This window comes from Rhinolophus sinicus, chromosome 1, assembly GCF_057876585.1.
Source record: "Rhinolophus sinicus isolate RSI-liver-muscle chromosome 1, RSI-T2T, whole genome shotgun sequence".
In the NCBI taxonomy this organism is placed as follows: Eukaryota; Metazoa; Chordata; class Mammalia; order Chiroptera; family Rhinolophidae; genus Rhinolophus; species Rhinolophus sinicus.
In genome coordinates this window covers 107,885,769-107,905,770 of record NC_142501.1, presented here as the reverse complement: position 1 = coordinate 107,905,770, position 20,002 = coordinate 107,885,769, and the positions used below count along the sequence as shown (strand labels likewise).

Here is a 20,002-nt window from a genome sequence, read left to right as displayed (position 1 = left end):
TATAGTGCTTGCCAATGTTTCAAGCCACAAAAAGTAAAACACACACACACACACACACACACCTTGCCAAGGCTTATAAAAACTCGACAGTAGTTGCAGAAAGTTTCCAAGCAAGGAATTTCTCCATAACCTAAATTATTTGTGAGTTTCTTTTTTTTTTTCTTTTTAAATAGAAAATATGTTCCTTGCTTGAACCAATTCCCATGTTAAACGCCTGCCTTCATCACTCATTTTTATTACCAGTCTAAACACAGACTGTCTCAATGGAGGCCATTTACGGTGCACAATAAAAAGGATTCATTACTCATTTTCCTCTTATTATCTTTCAATTGCTCTAGAGCGAGATGCCGCCTAAGGTGGACATCAGGCCCCAGTAGCCAGTACATTCCAGGAACACAATTAATGATAACACTACTTAACGCCTTTAAACACCCGCAAAAAGGAAACACTCTCCTTCCCAGTCCCTTAGCTTGGGCTGCTTTTCATCACATTCATTCCACTTTCATCTCATTAAATGTCACATTTTTCATAGAAAGTTTTCCCTCTTCTATTTGCTATGATGTTTCCCTCTTGGTTTGCAATAGTAACAGGCCGCATTCAGTTAGCTTGGATGGTTTTTCCTTTAAAAAATACACCAAAAAACACCCACCACATTACTCTTATAATTAAGTATAATTTCTCTAGAAACAACTTGACAATAACAACTCAAAAGCTAGTCGGGGATTGAATTCTTGTGCTGCGTGCAAGTATTACATGGTTTTGGATGATAGTCAATGGGTTAATAATCCAAATAATCCAATGGTTGATAAATCCAAATAGAGATTACAGTCCCAACTATGTCCTGGCATTTGCCCCAGGTTTATAACCTGCTCTCTAAGCCACCTCTGCCTTTCTGGATCGAGTCCACTGTACTCACATGACCTTATTTTAATACTTAGAGCTTAGTAAAATTGGAATTAATAGGTTCCAGAAAAATAGATTCTGATAAACCCCAATGGCTTTCATAATTCACATTAATGTCATTTTGCTCATATATAAAAATATTTACTGCTTTATTAATAATAATCATAAGGCAGCTTTCTCTGTGAAGCTCCAAACCATTTACAAGTCTCATGTTTCCCATGGGTTTACTTCTGATATAGTTAACTAAAATGGAGTGGACTTACACAAACTGGAATTTGCATCCTCCGTTTACCACGTACCATCTGTGGGACCCGGAATAAGTCATGTAAGCTCTACACTTCCGTCTCCTCATCAGTAAAATGAGTACAATAATACCTAGTTCTTAGGGTTGTTACGAGGAACAGAAAGGATAATACCCGTAAAGTGCTTATTGCCGTGCCTGGAGTATATTAAATACTTCATAAATATTAGCTGTTCTGTCTGCACTCAACAGTTATAAGGTGACTATTGTGTGACGGACACTTTTATGTGCTATCTTAATTAATCCTTACAAAATTCTATACAATTATCATTATTATCTCTCCGTCACAAATGATAAAACTAGCTAAGTGAAGTAAGTTGCTGGTATGTTTCAGAATGCCCTTGGGACCCAGGGTTGTCCATCTCTAATGCCTCAGATGTGTGTGTTGGGTTTGGAAAGAATGGAGTTCATGCCATGAATATCTGGTCATTTCCCACCTTTCCTGTCTCAGGCTTCTCTTGGGGCCACCTACAGGCGTTCTGGAGCCCTTTGCAGTGACACAGTAGAGCTGCCCCACAGGTTTCCCTTTGCCTAGAGCAACAGAAGAGATTCATCCACATGAGAACCATTTATTGGTGATTAAATAAAGGAAACAAGATGCTACCTTCTAAGAGGAAAACTCTGTGGTCTTGAGTAGTTTACAGTACTAGAGGAAGACAGGGATAAATCAATGGCAGAAGGCCTATCGTATGAGGTCTGACAATTAAGTTCGCGAACTTGTTGCACCGATGTTGCTAACCATTTTTGACATCAGAGGGATTATTCATTATGAATTTGTACCAACTGGACAGTTAACTAAGTTTACTATTTGGAAGTGCTGAAAGGGCTACGTGAAAAAGTTGTATGACTTGAAGTTTTCACCAACAATTCATGGCTCTTGCATCACGACAATGCACCAGCTCACACAGCACTGTCTGTGAGGGAGTTTTTAGCCAGTAAACAAATAACTATATCGGAACACCCTCCCTACTCACCTGATCTGGCCCCCAATGACTTCTTTCTTTACGCAAAGATAAAGGAAATATTGTAAGGAAGACATTTTGATGATATTCAGGACATCAAGGGTAATACGACGACAGCTCTGATTGCCATTCCAGAAAGAGTTCCAAAATTGCTTTGAAGGGTGGACTAGGTGCTGGCGTCAGTGCAGAGCTTCCCAAGAGGAGTACTTCGAAGGTGACCATAGTGATATTCAGCAATGAGGTGTGTAGCACTTTTTCTAGGATGAGTTCGTGAACTTAATTGTCCAACCTCATATGACGTTGAATGAATGATTGCATTAAGTTAAAAATAGGGCAAAAAATACTGTTTGTGTCAACTTCAATCGTAAAACTTAATTCTGTTTGTTTGTGATGTAAGTTGAACTTCAGAAAATGTGGTCGAGATTTAAAATCATTTACATATCCATTTTCTTAAATGGTAGGCTTCCTTATTCAAAAAAGTTAACTGAACTTTGATTTTTTTCCTTGATTAAATCATTATTCATGAGATCGCTTAAAAAATTCAAAATGTGCACAAATAAACATCAACTCGTTTGGAATAGAAGGGACATCTGGTGGATGTTTGGATTTAGAGTATCCCCCTTTAGAAATATCTCTGACTTAATGACTCATCGTTTGAAAACGCTGCGGTTGGGTCAGATGAACTTTTAGCAGCCTTAGGGGCAGTTGATTCTATTTCATGGTTACGTGAAGGGAAGAAAAAATAGAAGGAAGAACTGGAAATCTACTATAAAGCCTCAGGTCAGGTTCCTTTACATTATCTCATTTAATTCTCCCAACCACCTAGAGTCTGCCGACATCCCTTTAGAAACACTGCACCGGTCCCAGCAATACTGTACCCCATTCTTTCCTTGTTTCTCTAGTTACGCTCATCTATTGAAGCATGTGTAGCCCATGTGAAGGTGATACACGTTGTTGTTTTCCCAGCTACACATTTGGCTCTTCTCAGATTGTCCACCCCACCCTTCCCTCATCCGGAATTCTGCTCCTGAATTTACCTGCCTCCCTTCTCACCTCCCACACTCCAGCCCGATCTACCTCTCCTCGCGAGGAACTGTCCTGCAGGTCCCACTGTGCCTCTTCTTTCTCAGCCTTGAAATCATGACCTGGATGACACCTTCACAACTCAATAAGGTGGGAAATACTCTCCCTGTTTTGTAGATGAGGAACAGAAGTACAGAAGAGATTTTTGTTTTGTTTTGTTTTGCTTTTTAAATGAAGCTCAAGGCAGCATAGCTAATTTTGGAGCCAGAATTTGAATTTTGAATTCATGTATTTGACTAATTACTTAATTGACATATAAATACAAGTCTCTCTGGTTCCAAAATTCATGCTGTTATAACTCTACCCTACAGAATACAGGAAACAAGATATACTGGTTGAATCCTCTATGATAATTCTGGCCCGTGGTTTCTACCTCATCAACTCTTCCTATATGCTTGGGGCCACGATGGGTGTGGAGAAAGTAGCTTATATGGATATGATCCCACTCATGGAGGTGGTTATGATGTTATAGTTTAAGGGAGAAAACGCTTCTATTGGCAAATATTAGAATGGATCACAATATACTAGCAATAAAGACTAGGGAAAAAATGTTTGACTTTCATTTATTCTTGCATTAAAAAGCTAAAAGTTGGTTATTTGAAAAACAAAACAATTAGAATCAATATCTTTATCCACTATTATCATCATCCCAACCCTTAAACCCGCATTTCTATTTTCAAGTTAATCAACTTGGCCCTTAAATAGAGACAAGTCTCTTGATACTTTTATTCAGCCAGCTCTTCCCCCTGAAAATGGGAGGAATTGGGGTGGATGTAGTGCTGCCAATACATATCAGATAACAGTCTGGACAGAATGTGGAGGGAATAGCATGACGGGGGCAGAGGACCGCTGGCTCAGAGCAGGCTGGCTCTGGCCGTTGTTGGGCACGCCATTTTTCAGCCTTCCTTCCCACCTCCTTCCCACACAGGTGCTGAGGAAAGAAGTGTGTGGGCACAGAAGCTCAGAAATGACCCAGGGCTTTGCCACCAAGGAAGCTCAAGTTCACCTGGCAATGCCTTTTACTAACTGTGTGGCCTTGAGTGAATTACGAGACCTCACTCAGTCCTGGTTTCTTCCACGTACGAATGCAGATAATAACTACATCACATGGTAAGTGGGAAAATTCAAGGAAAGAAAGCTTGTGGAAACTTCTAGCTGTCACAAATAGCAAAGGAAGACATAGATTTTTAACACGTGTTTGCTTCCTCCTTTCCTTCTTTCCAAATCCAACACAGTGGGAGAAATAAATGTGTCCTAATGCCTGAATGAAAACCCATGCTCAGAAAATTACAGAATCATCTCAGATCACGCAGGTGTAAGTGTAATACCATGTAGTGGCTAGCTCGGTGTATTTTATGCCTAACTCAGCAAGGGAGCCTTGGAGAATGGGTCAATTTCTCTTTCTGACACTCCTGCTGAAGGAGGCCATGGAAAATAGGTTAATAGATTTTTCCTGCGTGTAACCAGAATGTGGAAATAAAACTGGTCTGTTCTGAAGCAAAGGAAAGACTAAAACCAGTCAAATTCCTAAATTCAGGATTTTCAACTGTATTAACCAAATCATTTTCTTAATTGCATTCTTCATTAGAGAACTGGTCGAGTTATTTATAAAACACTTAGGTCCCTTTTTTTAATATGGCATGGGGAAACTTGGAACACTCAAGCCTGTGTGTTTTCATGCAATCTGTTGGTTACCTCAACAACGAAAGCATTTGTTCTCTTCAGAAACAAACCTCTGCAGCCTCTTGCTCTGCTGCCTTCTTGGAGTCCTGCTGCCTCCAGTTCTTCGGTTCACTCTTTGTTTATGCTAATGTCATAAAATGTCCCTTGGGAGTTCTGGCTAAACATAATATTACATAGTCAGCAACATAATCAATTATTTTACCAGCAGGAATGGCTTGTTTACTTAATCTCCCTTTTTAAAAACAGTCATTTCTAGCCAGGCATTTGTACCTCACTTATTTTGACAGCATCAGGAAGCTCCATTGTTAAGCAGAAACACGTTAAATCAAACAGACGTAAGGAAAGGCAACAGCCAAGATTTGTCAGCTGGATTGGCTTTTAAGCGTAAAGCTGTAAAAACATTTTATAGGAGGAAAAACCACATAGCTGCACTGTAAGCGCATACTGTGTGACAAAGCTCAACCCAGATGAATCCACAGACAGAATCGTGCATTAAAAACCCAATTGCATTTTAATACACTATATTTATAGGACAGGAGTACTTGGAAATTGAACACTAACGATGGGAAAGAATATTAGGAATTAATGAGCGTCTAGAAAAGATAGAGGGTCATGGATTCAGAATCATTAAATGTATTGGTTGATTTATTTTGACAGGTGCAGTTTAGTTTTAATGATTTCAAATAACACTTCGGAGTAGGGCACTAAAAGTCCTGCTGTGTGTATATATGTGTATGGTAATAAAATCTTGTAATATGAGTTTCACACTAAGTCTTAGCGGCTAAATCTTCATTAAGAATAAGTTTTCAGGTTTCTATGTCAGTGAGATGAAATGACGCAGGTTTCTTCTACTGCATGCTTTGCTTTTTTTGATCATTGTTGTTTATCTTAAGTTCAAAACACAATTTCCTTCTGGAGAGAACACCGAGACTTTATCTGCAGGGTAATAATTCAAGCTCTAGTGTCAAGTTTTTACATGACTTCAGTACATCACGTCCCTTTCTGCCTCAGTTTCCCAAGGATGCAAAACAAGGAGAATAACGTCCTGGTAGATAATTAATTAACGTCTATAAAGAACTTTAAGATCTCTTTATGAAAGAACTCTTCATGAAGGAAAATCTTATGCCTTATGAGATAAAAGAGCAAAGACTGTAGATTTCAAACACTGTGCAAGTTATTGAAGAATAAAAAAAATTACCAGAGGGATTATAAATATCTTCAGAAAGACATATATCACCAGACGTATGATAGTAACAGCGATGGAAGATATATTCAAAAAGGAGTTTGATGAAGCCTTTGAGGAATTAGGCCTCCTGTCATTGGCAAGACTACTGAGACTCGTATTGTAAAACTATAAATCAAATATGATCCAGAAGACTGAATAAAACGAAATCAGTTCAATCACAACTAAAGGTAAGGCTACTGGTAATCCCCCCAAACCTTTTCATGACTCCTGTTTACTTCAGCTTCTGATGCCTCTTGTATACACCATAATTGATGCTCCATTATTGAGTCAGATAACCCTTTCCACCCTTCCCTATAGACCTGAAGAGCCAGGTAGTTGAGGAGTCTAGGTTGCATTCTTCTCTCCATCACTCTTTCCCTTCTTGCCTCCCTGCCTTTAGTTGGGGAGGAGAAGGGTAAAGGGCCGTAAGAGGAACATTCTGCATATGGCTGTCTCCTTAACTTCCGTTTAAATGGAATTTCTGTCCCTTCACTTCAGTTTGTGCTTGTGAATTCGCACTGGCAAGAAGGCTCGGCATTTTTTATCAGTACCCATTCCATTGGGTGCAGGAAGCATCAAACTCTCGCACAGTATTGGGAAATAACCCATACTTACATTTTGTCAAGGTGCCAGTACCTGAAGCCAAAGGGTTCTTTCTGAAGAGGACCTTGAGAGTTTAGCCCCTGGATGATGATTCCAGCTCTGATGGTAATTTCCACCACGGTGCCCATCTCAGACACCTGCCGAGTGAGCTACCAGGAAAACTGTGATCTCCAGGTGGTTCTAGAAGTGCCTCAGGTCTTGCATTGTTTCCCAGTAGTGCTGGTCATTTTTCAGCCACAGGACACTAGGAATTCTCAAACCATAAGTCACTTGAGTGAGGGAAAAAAAAGTTTCTTTGTAATAATTCCCAGATGAGGATAATCAATTTTAGAAACGTGAAAAACTCATAGCCAATGTCAGAGGTAAGCCCAGACCGAAGAGTCAGCGTGATAAAGGAAGTGGGAGCCCCCATTACAGTGCTGGGTACGTAGTAAGAGTTAAAACGTCCCAGTTGAATCTTTTGCACAGAAGGAAATGTGTTGCGAAAAGATGGATACATGCTATCATGTGATGTGAACAAATCCAACAAGATTCTCTTACACAAAGAGTTGGATGTTGTTCTATACTAAATGTTTGTGACCCCCCCCAAATTCACATGTTGAAACCCTACCCCCCCAAAATGATGGTATTAGGAGGTGGGGTCTTTGGGAGGTGATTAGGTCATGAGGCAGGAGCCTCTACGAATGGGATTAGCTTGCTATCACTCTTTCTGCTCCCTCTGGATCATGTGAGGAAGCAAGGAAAACGGGACTTTCTACAAACCACAGAGGGGCCCTCAGCAGACACTGGATCTGCTGGCACCCTGATCTTAGATTTCTAGCTCCCAAAACTCTGAGAAATAAATGTTAAAGCCACACAGTCTGTGGCATTTTTGTTATAGCCCCTGAACTAAGACAGATGTCCACCATTTTTTTCAGACCAACTAATGTGCCCTATTACTATCTCTAAGCATGAGGGAAGCTATTTCACTTTTTTAATCTGCTTTTAAATACTAACTAATCATTAACTCCTCCCAAGAAGTTAGAATTGAGACCATGTTTAAGTAATCTATAATTGCTCTATCTCTCCCATGGATGAAAATATAAATGGTTCTTTCCTCCAAAAGGAAAAGAGAAAAATATTCCAATAAATACCTAGCTGATTTTTGATACTGTTTGAAAATCAACTGAGCAATTGAAATGATGGGTAATCACAGTGTACAGCTAAGATGTTGCATTTAACATTTATATTTTTAGAAGAGGATTACATTTTAAATATAGCAGTAATTATACATAGAGAAGACATTCTAAAAAAAATTTTTTTGCAGTTGCACCTAAGGACTGGGGAGAAAAAAAACTGATGTTAGGAAAATCACCCTCACTGAGGAAATACATTTTACCAAAAAAATGGTAAGAATTTGTATTTCCATAAGTATAATGCTGATGGAGTTCAACCGGTTACATAAAAACTGAAGTTATTTCAGCATCACCTGTAACTCCCAATTATGACCTTAAAAATTGTAATAAGCATAGCTGTCAGTTTACAATTCAATGTGTAAAACAATTTTGTAGTAGTCCCTTTCTATTTTCCTACTTGGATTTTAATCTGGAATACATATATCAAGCCTTAATCATATGAGTGGCTGCTTTGTAGCACTCAGATTTTTCATCTGTAAAACAATGGGATTAAACTAGATCAGTGTTTCTTACACTATAATGTGCATTTGAATCATCGGAAAGTCTTGTTAAAATTTGGGTTTGAGTTCAGGAGGCTTCTGGGGTGGGGCCCGAGTGGCTACGCTTCTAACCAGTTCCAAAGTGATGCCCGCGATGCTGACGCAAGGGCCATGTGTTGGGTAGTGATGATAATTCACATGCTTCCCTTCATCTCTGTAAGATATTTCTTTAGATGACCCAAGGATTCCTGTTTTCATTGTCACGTTGCTTGAATTGACTGCTACGTTTACGACACTTAGTGTCTTGCCTTCTTTTAGCACCCTGAAAAAGGTCCAATATACATTTTAGTTTGAATTGTTTATAGTTTCTCTTTGGAGTCTCTCTCCGATACTGCATGGAGTCAAGTTTTAATGAAAACCACAGGCTGGGAAAAGACTAAATTCAACTCCCCTACGTTTAAGACCCAATGACCTCACTGTCCAGCTACTTACCCTTCGGATACCTTATAATGTGCTTTGAATACTCAATTAACACCCCATTAAATGACAAATATTCGCTATGTTTCCTTTCAGTTTCTTGGACTGTCACCTTCACCTGCAAATGAGGCAATTCTTAGACACTTTTCAGGTGAGGGAGTGTGGTCTCCATGTGAGAGCAAGAGGCTGTGAGAGTCAGAGTTCTCAGCTCCATCAGAGAAACAGATATTTACCTTAGGCATAACAGCAAACAACACTGTTTAAGTGCCTTATTAAAGCATTGGGTTTATTTCTATTTATCTACTATAAAATACTTTAAGAGGCTTAGTTGAAAAGTACTGGCTTACTAACATAAGTGACACCCCTGGAGCCCATGTGACAATCTTGGGTGAGTTACTTATTCTTTCTGTGCCTTGTTTCCCTTAGCTGTGAAATAGGGGACATTTTTCATTGGACTGTTAAGAAGATTAAGTGACTTAATGCCTGTCAAGTATTTAGAAGTATACTTGGCACATAGTAAGAACAATGTAAGTATTTGCCAAGACTGTTGATCAAGATTACACTGTTAAATCTTATTTCAGACCATACACATTTATTTCTCTTTTAAGCAAATACACATTTCCTGCTTGCTGTATACCAACTGTTCTTTAGCAGTCGTGATAATCCTTAGTATTAATAAAACTTTATAACTTGTAAAATCTTGGTGAATTATAAATATTATAATTAAAATATTTTAATTAATTAATTTGATTGTATATATGCAATGTGGAGGACAAAAAATTGCATGACACCAACTCTGCCCTCCAAAAATGTACAGTCTTACGGAAGAGAAAGAGGTTTGGTAAGTCCAGGACTTACAGAGCGGGCAGGCAGAATGGAGACCCAGGACATAGGTTCAAGTCTAAAGGCTGTCCATTGCAGAATTGCCCCTTGCTTGGGAGAGGTCAGCCTTTTGTTCTGCTAAGGCCATCAACTGATTAGAGGAGGCCCATCCACATTTTGGAGGATAATCTGCTTTACTCAGAATCCACCGATTTAAATGTCAAGCTCATCCAAAACACATTCACAGAAACACTCAGAGTAATGTTTAACAAAATTCCTGGGCACCGTGGCCCAGTCAAGTTGACACGTAATAAAAGTAACCGTTACAGCCTCCATCCATCCCTAACCTCCAGACACTCACACTTTTGCAACAGAGGGAACAAAGTTGAGGGGCATACACATAATAATGCTGGAACCATTTATGTGTCCCCTGGTTATACCCCCAAACTGGTAGTCTAAGGATATACTTTCCTTCTCAGTGAATAAATGAGTGTGTCTACTCCCATGATAAACTGTAAAGTTCACCTCTGGTCTTTCTCTCCATCAGCACTGCACATGACCTGTTTACCATTATAATTCCTGGCCTAGGACCATTACATGGAATCGCAGGTGAAAGCTAAAGAATGCCACCACCAAAGACACGAACATGTCTGTGAAAATTTACTCTCATCGCCTTCTCTAGGGCAAACACAGAAATCCATTTGGTATTTTTGGGGCGGAGGAAGGCCCACGCCTCTGAACTATGTGCTCTTGTTAAGAGCGCCAGTCAAAGTGGACACGGTGCTTTTCAAAGCAACACAGTCAGGGTTGCATTGAGATGAAGTGGCCAGTGCAGCCCCAAATCTCTCCCAGGAGCCCAGGACTGAGGCTCAAGACAGAATAACACCAACGATATGAATGGTGCAAATCTGCAACATTCTTGGAAGCTGGCAAGTGATTGGGCAGAGTTGGCTATGAGAAAGATGTTGGAGTCTTTACTCCCACTCCTAAGGTTCTCTAGTTTGAGAGTCATGTTATTGATAGTTTTATAAAAGTACAATCCACACTGCAGGTCCCCTGCATCCCCACATTGTTCTGTCACTAACATTCAGTTTAGAAAAATAGCTTTCGAATTATAAAAGTACCAGCAGATTGTTGCTGGGGCTTCTACTCAGCAGAATGTCTCCTGTTCCAGAAAGACGAAACACAAAATAAATAAACACCAAGAGTGCAAATGATTGGGTTTGTGGAGCACGTCAGTCACTCATATGTGATGTAAACAACCTTTGCTTTCCAAAACCCAAAGTTCTTATTGTCCCTTTTCTTCTAAGAAGCTAAAATAGTGACAAAGATGTAATGACTCTCCATCTTTCCCAAAACATATGCATAATACGTTACAGAAGGGGAAATGGAGATGCAGTTTACATTCTCTCCATAGTTTACGTTCAGGTTAATGCCAAATCCCACACAAGTTCCCCAAACATTCACTGAGCTCATTCTGTGTACAAATTACCGTGGTAAGTGTCAGATTCAGGTTCTGCTCTTTAGATGTGTATTTTTTCACGACTAAAAATGTGTCAAAAGCTTTCTTTTAGTTGACAAGTGGAATGGAGACAAGAAACCTGGTATTTTTTTTAAACCAAAAAATATTGGCTCTTACACTGTGATTTATGCCACAGTCGAGAAAAAAGATGGAGATAGTCTGTTTTGAAGACTCTTCTGGTTTTACAGATTTCCTTTATTTTCTTTTCTTTTTCTTTTTAGTAGCTAAAGGCACACCAACAAAAGATTCCCAAGAAATATCACCATCCATTAAATCTTTGTACTTCTGTTCTTTCTAAGAGCTCAAAGCAGTTTGAAACAAGAGTGCAAATATGAAAACAAATAGTGCTTACCACAATTTCTGGAATCAAACAGGTAATAACTCAACAATGACTTGGGTCATAGCATCACCTCACAATGCGTTTATTTCTGTGATTTCCTTTGACTCATGGTTTGGGCTAGAAAAGTTAGTTTATTATTAAGCAAAAAATGAGGATCAAAGAAAAAAATTTTTTTTTTTTTTTTAGCACCTGAGTCGTCAAAGCTCTGCACTAGTCACTGGGTACATTGTAGCTCCCTAACTCCTCTCAATCCTGTGAGATCAGAAGTTATTATGCCCATTTTACAGCTGGGAAATCTGAGACTCAGAAATTCCCTGACTTAGAAAGAATCCATTAAGGGAGACCATTGGGATTTCAATCCAAGTCTCCTCATTTCTTATAATACCTTTTCCCATTACTTGAGGCTGTAGCATTATTTGGTGACTACCCATCTCATGCAAATTTAAAACATTTTGTCCAGGAACAGGTGGTTGTTTCCACGGTCTGCTTTTCCAATTGGGCATTAAAATGTGTTAGACTTTTAGAGATTGACAGAATTTCACAAAGGTAATATAGCATTGGTATATACTTCCAGCCTTTTAATACCACACAAATCAGTTGCTAGCCACATCCTTGTTTTGGAATGTTTTATTCGTATTTTCAGGAAGATGAAACTGTTGAGTCATGGAGGAAGGATAAAGATAATAGGAGAAGATGGTGAGTGAGGGGGATGGTTTCTCATCCAGCAGCACTGGTTCTCCTTGCTTAATTCAGATGTTACAAAGTTCCATAGCTTATACTTAAGCTGTTAAATATCATTGAACGTTTACATAATTAATTTTTCCTTTGAAATGGAGCCCAGGCCACCTCAGGGCCTTTGCACTTACTGTTCCCTGTTTGGGGTACCCACTCCCCTCATTCTAGACTACTCAAATGTCACCTTACAGGAGAGGGCTACCCTGAGCCTCCCACATAAAATGTCATTCCCCCTTGACCTTCTTATTGTCACTTTCTGTACCTTCCTCTGCTGTTTTTTTCCATTGTACCAACCTCCCCCATGAAGTTATATTTTCATGTGTTTGTTGTTGAGCTGTCCTTGATGAAAATAAGTACCATGGAGTATAAAGGTTTATCTGTTTGGTTCTCTGTATTTCAGATCCTTGAACAATGCCTGGCACATAGGAAATCCGCGATAAACATTTGTTGAATGAATAAATGTAAGCAGAGTTTTGTTTTTATTTATCCTTAGTTAATTTTCATCTATTAGGTTGGTGTGAAAGTAATTGCGGTTTAAAAGGTGAAAAATAGTTGCAAAAACCGCAATTACTTTTGCACCAACTTAATATAGCTAATTTTTAAAGCATTTGCCTTGTCAACAAATTGGTTTGGGAAACCTTGAAAAATTCTGAGTCCCTTCCCCACAGGGTATAAAATTAAAATGAAGACCTCCAAGAATTCATCAACTATTTCAGAAGCATTTATGAGTAAAAAATCAATCTTTAAAGGAAGAAGAAAAAAATTATAGTGCTTGATTAACAATCTAGTTGTAATGACCCGTTTTAAGAAATGGAAGAGATTTAATTTTTCAAAGAAACACGTAAGTACTCTGTTATTCAAAGGATGAATGATTTGATATGAATATATTTTAGTTGATTTAAAACCAGAGCTTCCAAATAATTATCTGTAATCAAATAAAATAAGGACCTAATTATTTCCTTAACTCTGGTATCTGTATTCCCAACATTCTCTGTACTAGAAACAAACAAAACACTATATACAAAATCTGAAAGCATGTCAACATTGGTTTCCAGTAGATGGCACTGCAAATCAAGTCTTTCTAGGTCTATTAACTATTATCATGATAATAATTTATTCTGTAGTAAGATCATCTAAAGCGACCTATACAGTGAAAACAAAAGGGTTGGGGATTTTGAAGGTACAATACAGCTTGATTGTATAGCATCCAGGCACCGACATTTCTTTCCTATATACCATAGTTGCGTATTTATGAAGGTAGCGGGTGTGTGCAGCAAAATTGGCACTTGCTTATACATGAACCCCACTTTTTGATGTGGGATTTGGGCTGCCTGTTTTTATTTGTTTAGTCTATTTTATATTATAAGTCCAAAGGGACTCTTTACACTTTCGAAAAGTGCCAAATTCAATCTCATTCAGGCCAGTTAACGTACAGAGGGAAAACTGTTTCAGGGCCATAAACCACATCCCTGACCTGTGCTGTTTTTGTGGGAGGGGGTGTGGGTCAGTAAGTACCCTTGGTCATAGAGAATGTAAATGATTCCAGATAACTCCAACTCCATGACAAAAAATGTGACATTTGTATATGTTCTAGTGACACTGGATCTGGATCCAGCTTTGTATGGAAAGGGACATACGTTTAAAACATTTTAAAACCATTGAAAAGAGAAATTACGCATACTAGAGACTAGAACATATTAAAGGCTATTTTGTAAAAACACCTAAAAGAGTGTCTGGCACAAAATAAGTACTAAATAAAACCTCCCTCCCCTTTTTCCTGTCTATAGAGTGGAGGAATAAAAGGCCAATCCTTGAGACCTCTGTCATTTCACCTCCTGGACTTCAGCCTGCTTGCCTCTCAAAAGAGCTGGAAGTGAGGCTGCAAGATCTGAAATATTCTGCTTCATATAAAATATGACTCATAAGTGATGTAAGTGGTATTAGGCACCGACTCTACAAGTAGCCTCAGAAGCTGGTATGACTTGTCCAAGTGTTCTCCTTCCTATGTGGAGAAAGAAGCCATCAGCCCAAATGGGCACTTTCACAAAACCCAGCTTCGCTCTTTAAAGAAAAGTCGTAGGGAGTCCAGACATCACGTATTTTTTATAGGCTCTGAGCACTGTGATTTTTCTCTCCTATTGTCAAGGATGCCTGCAACTCCTTCAAATTATACAACAAGCAGTAGTGAGTTTCTGAAATTTCTAGAAACGTGTGAGGAAGTACTCTGACAGGTGGCATCTTTGTGGACCACTACTCCTCATTACTCATTTTGTACCCTTTCGCTGTTGAAACAGTGACCTGGATTACCCCAGATGGTTTCTCTTGCTTTTCTCAGAATGACTCTCATAGGTAGTCTCACCTCAGCCCTGACACTTTTATGGGCAACCAAAACCCATACAGTAAATACAAAAACACAAGAGTCATGGGGGCAGAAATATGACTGGAACAATGCCTTCACTGCAGGGCGGTGAGACAGTGGGGCGGTAAGGTCCTATGCCCTTCCCTTACAGACCTGTTTACTTCAATTTTTTTCCTATTCGTGACCCTAGAGTTTACACTCTTGCTGTTTAAAATTGGTGGAGATGCGTTAGAATATTATAGAAAGCAGTCTGTGGCTTTGGGGTGAGGTAGATTGATAAGCGCTGTGTAGCGTTTGGAAGGATCTTACAGAAAATCTAGCCCAATACCCTCATTTTACCCAGGAGAAAAGAATGGCTCAGAGAGGTCACTTGACTTACACAGGTCACACAGGAAATGAATGATGAAATCATGATGAGGTCATTTGACTCCCAATACATGAGCCAAGTGCTGGGGTTAGGGGAAAGAGTGCAAATATAAGGTAGAATTTTTAAACTTCGCTCTTAGTGACTTTACAAAGGTGATAGAAAACACTATCTTACATGGCCTAAGAGACAACACCTTTAGATGTTAAGCCTCTAGTAAAAAGAAGACTGCACACATTCTTCAAATATTTGGTCATTTTGGGGTGGGGGGCTTCCCTCCTTTCTGCTTTTGTGATAAGCAAGTTATGTCTAATATCTCAATAGAGACTTCCTATATGAAAAAAGCATAATGGTTCAATCATCTTTAGGGCATTTCCTTTTCTCAGTGGGAAAAAATAACTTAAACATGGAATAAGTATGAGCAAATTGATCAATATTTTTCTTGGTGTGAAGATTATTGCACCAAGACTTAAGTAGTCATATGTTTTTAGCATAAATAAAATGAATAATGTACACATAAGTTTTGACTCTTCTGCATTAATTTTTGTGAAGTAATACTTAGGAACACACAGAATATGAGAGAAACGTTTCAACAGTTATTTTTTTACTCCTAATGTGTGCTGTCTCATCAAGCAAATAGAAATAGCATCTAAATGTTTTCCAATTAACAAATATAATTTTAATATTTTATATGATTTAGCCTCATTCATATGCAAGAATTCCAAAGTCCTTTTGAAGGCACAGCTGAAATATGTAGGTGTGTTTTATACGTGATGTAATTCATGGTTTAACCATAGTTTGGGTATGAAATAACAGTTACAGTCAATTGGTGTGAGCAAAGGCTTATTTTTGCCAAGATTTTTAGTACATGTTTACAATATATAGAGAAATCCTGTGTCAACATGAGATTTCATGGTTAAATTTCTCTGAGTTGGAATACATTATGCCTTCTTTACTTTGAAAACGTTCACAATTTTTACCAGAGCTTTTTTCTTGGCTAACAATGTTGAATCTTTTTTTTCTTCATCTTTAATTGATTTAGGGTGGTTTCTACATCTGGATACCCATATCCCTAAAGTGTCTGGTTCTGAAATAAAAGTGCAAGTTGGAAGGTATTGGAGTGGGATGAAGGGGCCGCTCTAATTGCTTCAGGGAGTCTTCTAACCAATTTTCATTTGCCTCATCAGTGTCCTTGGATAAAGGAGGATGGAGGGAGAATGCAAAAAAAAAAAAAAAAAAAAAAGCTAAGGAACTTTTAAGAAGTCACATGGAAAAATACAAAAGTAGAAGGCTCCTGAACATGGAGAAGTTTCACCATAGACCACTTTGAGATTCTCTGTGATAACAATGCAACCATTGTGTACTCTGGCTTCTTGATTTTATTTCTGCATCACAATAGGTACAAAAAAAATTCAACTCCTCCACACTGTTTTCTGTATACGTGGACAAAGTTAGCCAGGGGTCTGAGTACCATAAATATAATAGAAACTCAATTACTTTGGAGGAATTGCAACATAGTGTATACACCGTCATCGAGTTAGGGATTAGGTGTTCTTTTGCAGTTTTTTTTATTTTGATGAAATAACATTCTGTGCATAATAATGACTTAAAGCTGGTAAACAAGCCTGGAGACAGCGCAATGGCTCATGTCTCACTGCTCGGGGAGAGGGAATAACCGTTCCCCCTCTGAATAGGAGCCGCCAAGAAGTCCATCCGGAGCGGGGGCGGTGGGGGGTGGGTGAGGTTAGAGCAGCGATCATTTGCCCACTCCGCGGGACTCAGCGAGGCCGCCAGGTCTGGACCGCATGTGGCAGAGGCGCAGACGGCGGCCCCCTGCAAGTCACCGCCGCGCAGCTGGCCTGGAGGCTTGCTGGCTGGAAGAGGGATTCGCACTCAGAGCGCGCCCGCTGCGCCGCGCTCAGCGCTTCCGCGGTGCACCAGCTAGTGAGTCGGTCGAGGGGAAGGAACGGCGCGTGAGTTGGATCTCCAGCTATGTAAGTCCGCTGGGGATGGGACCATTCCCCCCCTCCCCCCCCACCGTCCAGATTGTGTTGAAGGAGCGAGAAGGGGTGACTTGGATATGTGAGACCCAGGGGTAGAATCAAGGAGAGGCTGGAGCCACGTTTTGGATTCCTCCGAGCCGCAGTGCGTCCAGCGAGTTCAATTTGGAGCGGTCTCCGGGCACAGAGTGAGGAGGTTCGAGCGTGCGGGTGAGAGGGTCACATGGTTTGAGGAGTCTGCCTTCCTTCAGTGACCTTCGGATGAAAGAGCTCGGGGCACCAGCTTGGTGTCCCCAAGAGGAAGAGACGGGGAAGCTTTCGGGGATGCAGACTCAGACTGGAGTTTGAACTGTGTGAATCGCTTGACTGCTCTGGGTCTCAAGGTGGCACCTCAGATGGCGATGTGACAGGACGGAGGAAGACGTGTACAGTCGCAAAGCGCTCTCCAAGACGTAAGGAAGTAGTATTTCCCCAGACCGGACGTGCGCGGGGTCTCACTGCTGCCGGCTCCCACCTAGGATCTCGGAGCTCGGCTGCCCTTGTCTGCGCGGGGGACCCCCAAACGTGGTGGCTTGGCGAGGGGCACTTCCGGGCACGTACCTACCCTGGCTCTTCTTGATCCGGTGGGGCCCTGCCGTCGGGGAAAGGACACACATGGCAGGACTCCTGCCTGTCCTGCCCGCGGTCAGACTCTGCTCGGCTAACTCCGTACCCGGGTCCCCGCGCTGTCCCCGCCCTAGGAACGTTCACCTCTCCTCCGGGGACCTCACTTGCAGGGAGCTCCTCGGTCTGGAGGATGCGCTGGGGTGGCCATGTGCGGGAGAGTGGGTGGAGCTTGCTTGGACAGCGCGGTCCTCCTGACCCCCTGGACCTGGGGAGGGTTCGTAGGAAAGAGGAGGACACAGAATTGGGACACTCTGGGGGGGATTTTACCCCCTGTGGCAATAGAGCAAAAACCCTGTCGAAACGTGTCGGTTCTCGATTTCCCTGGAAAGTAAATTCCAGCCTTCAACTAGCATCTCGCTCCTAAGTACCGCGAAGCCCACTTGCAGAAGTTCTCGGTCTTACCCACTCGGACATCGCCACCTTTTCTGCATTGGGGACATTTCGTTCAGTCTCTGGCCATCCATTGCGCCTTAGGCCCGGGGAGCTCCTCTTGGTTCTCCCCCCACGCCCCCGGCAAAGTGCCGGCGGACCTGCACGCGCCGGCTGGACACCCTGCCTTGCTCCGGGAAACACTGCCTCCGATTCACTCCAGCGGTCGCCGAGGGCCACGCTTTTCTCGGGCAGGATTCTTTTCCCGCCCGACAAGAGCCGGCCCAGGATACGTGCCCAGGCAGGGTCATTGCCCCAGAAGACGTCGTGGCGACCCCTGTCACCAGCATCCCGCCGGGCCCTGGCAGACCGTAGCAGCAATCTCTCCAGAGCAGTCCCAACTGAATTTCCTCCCCCTTGGGGCACGTTTCCTTGGAAAAACCTCTCTGCAGTCCCCTCCAGCCACCCCTAAAGGGGCCAGGAAACGTTTGAATCTCCCCCGAAAAGGCTCAATTTAAGCGCAGGGTGGGGCGCAGTGGGCGGGGCAAAGGTGGCTGGGAGCATTGAATTTCTCTTTCTGCTCCAAACGAACCATCGACGGATAAAGCGCAAGTTTGTGCCTTCGGTCCACGGAGGGATTGCAAACCACGAAAACAGAAAGTGTCCAGTGGGATGCGGAGTTTGCCCAGATTTCCCTGCGGATGGGTTTGCGGAAACGCCTGTGATGTGAACTTTCTGCAGATTGTGTATGGAGGGAGCTCAAGGGAAGGAGGAAGGGGAGCGGGCCGGGGAGGGGGCCGTGTGAGCGTGAAATGTGCCAGTGTGTGTGTGGGTGGTGTGTCCAGGCGCGGGGGCCGAGGAAGGCTTCGAGAACGTCCCCCAGGCTAATTGGTTTAAGACATTCTGCAAGTGCTGGGAAAGGTCGTTGAAGGAGTTCGCTGCACACACACAAAATAATATCTTAAAAAAGAGTGCCGGGCATGCGCACAGAGAGGATGCCATATTGGAATGAGGCTGTAGTGGGAGTCGGAGGACCGGAGCGGGCGCGCGAGGGAGGCGGCGGGCGGGGAGTGAGCAAGGCAGAGCGGGCGGGAGCCCCGCAGAACCTACGAGCGAGGCCGGCGTCCCCGCCGGAGGCGCCCGGGGCCTTGGTCCACGCCGAGGGGAGGACGAACTTCACCAGGTAGGACGCCGCGCCGGCCGCTGTTCCCGCGCCCAGCCCTCTCCGCCAGCGGACCTCCGGCCCGCAGGTTGAGTGCGCCGGTCAGTTTCTTTTTTCCAGCTTAGAAAAAAAAGGGAAGCTCGAGCAAGCCCGGGTTGGGGGGCTTGAGGAGGAAGTGCTGAGGGAGAGGAGCGAAAGAGAAAGGCAGGAGGAGAAGGCGACAGCACTTGAGCAGAGCCCCAAACTCCGCTCTGCGCTCCGGGTTGTCATTTTTGCTTCCCCTGTGCCTTTCCCTCTCGTCCCTCGCCTTTGAAAAGCCCGGCCTTCCGGGAGTCCGTCTGTAGTTGCAAAGTGCCCTCCTCGCCGGGTGCAAGCTGTTTGCTCCCGCTGCCCACCTTCGTCATTTGCGCTCCTTTTAGCGACGCAGCCGCCCTTGCTACTCCGCGCTCCCCTGTCTCCTCGCTGGGGTCTTTCTTCTATTTTTTTTTTGTGTGTGTGTGTATGTGTGTGTGCGTGCGCGCGCGTGTGTGTGTGTATGTGTGTGTATTGGGGCGGAAGGGTGGGTAAGATGGTGGGGTGAGGAATGAAGACCAACCATCAAGGGGGTGAAAAATCGTATTCCGAACCCCTCCCCCCCGGCGAAACATTTCCCGGTGCAGCCGAAATGAAATTGTCAGTCGTAGTTTCGGAGCGTGCTCCGGCTTGGATGATCTTTTTGTTCTTTTTTTTTTGCTTTAAAGTAATATCCTATCACTTGGGGCATTACTGTTGT

General features: G+C 42.3%; 1 protein-coding gene and 1 long non-coding RNA gene across 25 annotated transcripts in view; both read left to right on the top strand.

Annotated features, from left to right (window-relative positions):
• The window catches only part of LOC148759182 (uncharacterized), a 39,332-nt gene extending 23,085 nt beyond the window's left edge, over positions 1–16,247 (top strand). For 9 of the 23 annotated variants that reach the window (XR_016022954.1, XR_016022952.1, XR_016022949.1 and 6 more), the window contains 6 exons: positions 3,234–3,339; positions 4,178–6,345; positions 11,457–11,609; positions 12,711–12,771; positions 12,979–13,151; positions 14,098–16,238. This is a non-coding gene — a long non-coding RNA (uncharacterized LOC148759182). The other 14 variants (XR_016022955.1, XR_016022951.1, XR_016022945.1 and 11 more) reach the window with 13 other exon arrangements.
• A 2,428-nt stretch (positions 16,248–18,675) lies between these two features.
• Positions 18,676–20,002, top strand: part of SFMBT2 (Scm like with four mbt domains 2) — a 200,199-nt gene continuing 198,872 nt past the window's right edge. The window contains exon 1 of one of the 2 annotated variants that reach the window (XM_019738252.3): positions 18,676–18,814. The gene's annotated coding sequence lies outside the window, so the exon portion shown is untranslated. Of the gene's footprint in view, positions 18,815–19,086; positions 19,252–20,002 lie in introns of those variants that run through there. The other variant, XM_019738251.3, reaches the window with a different exon arrangement.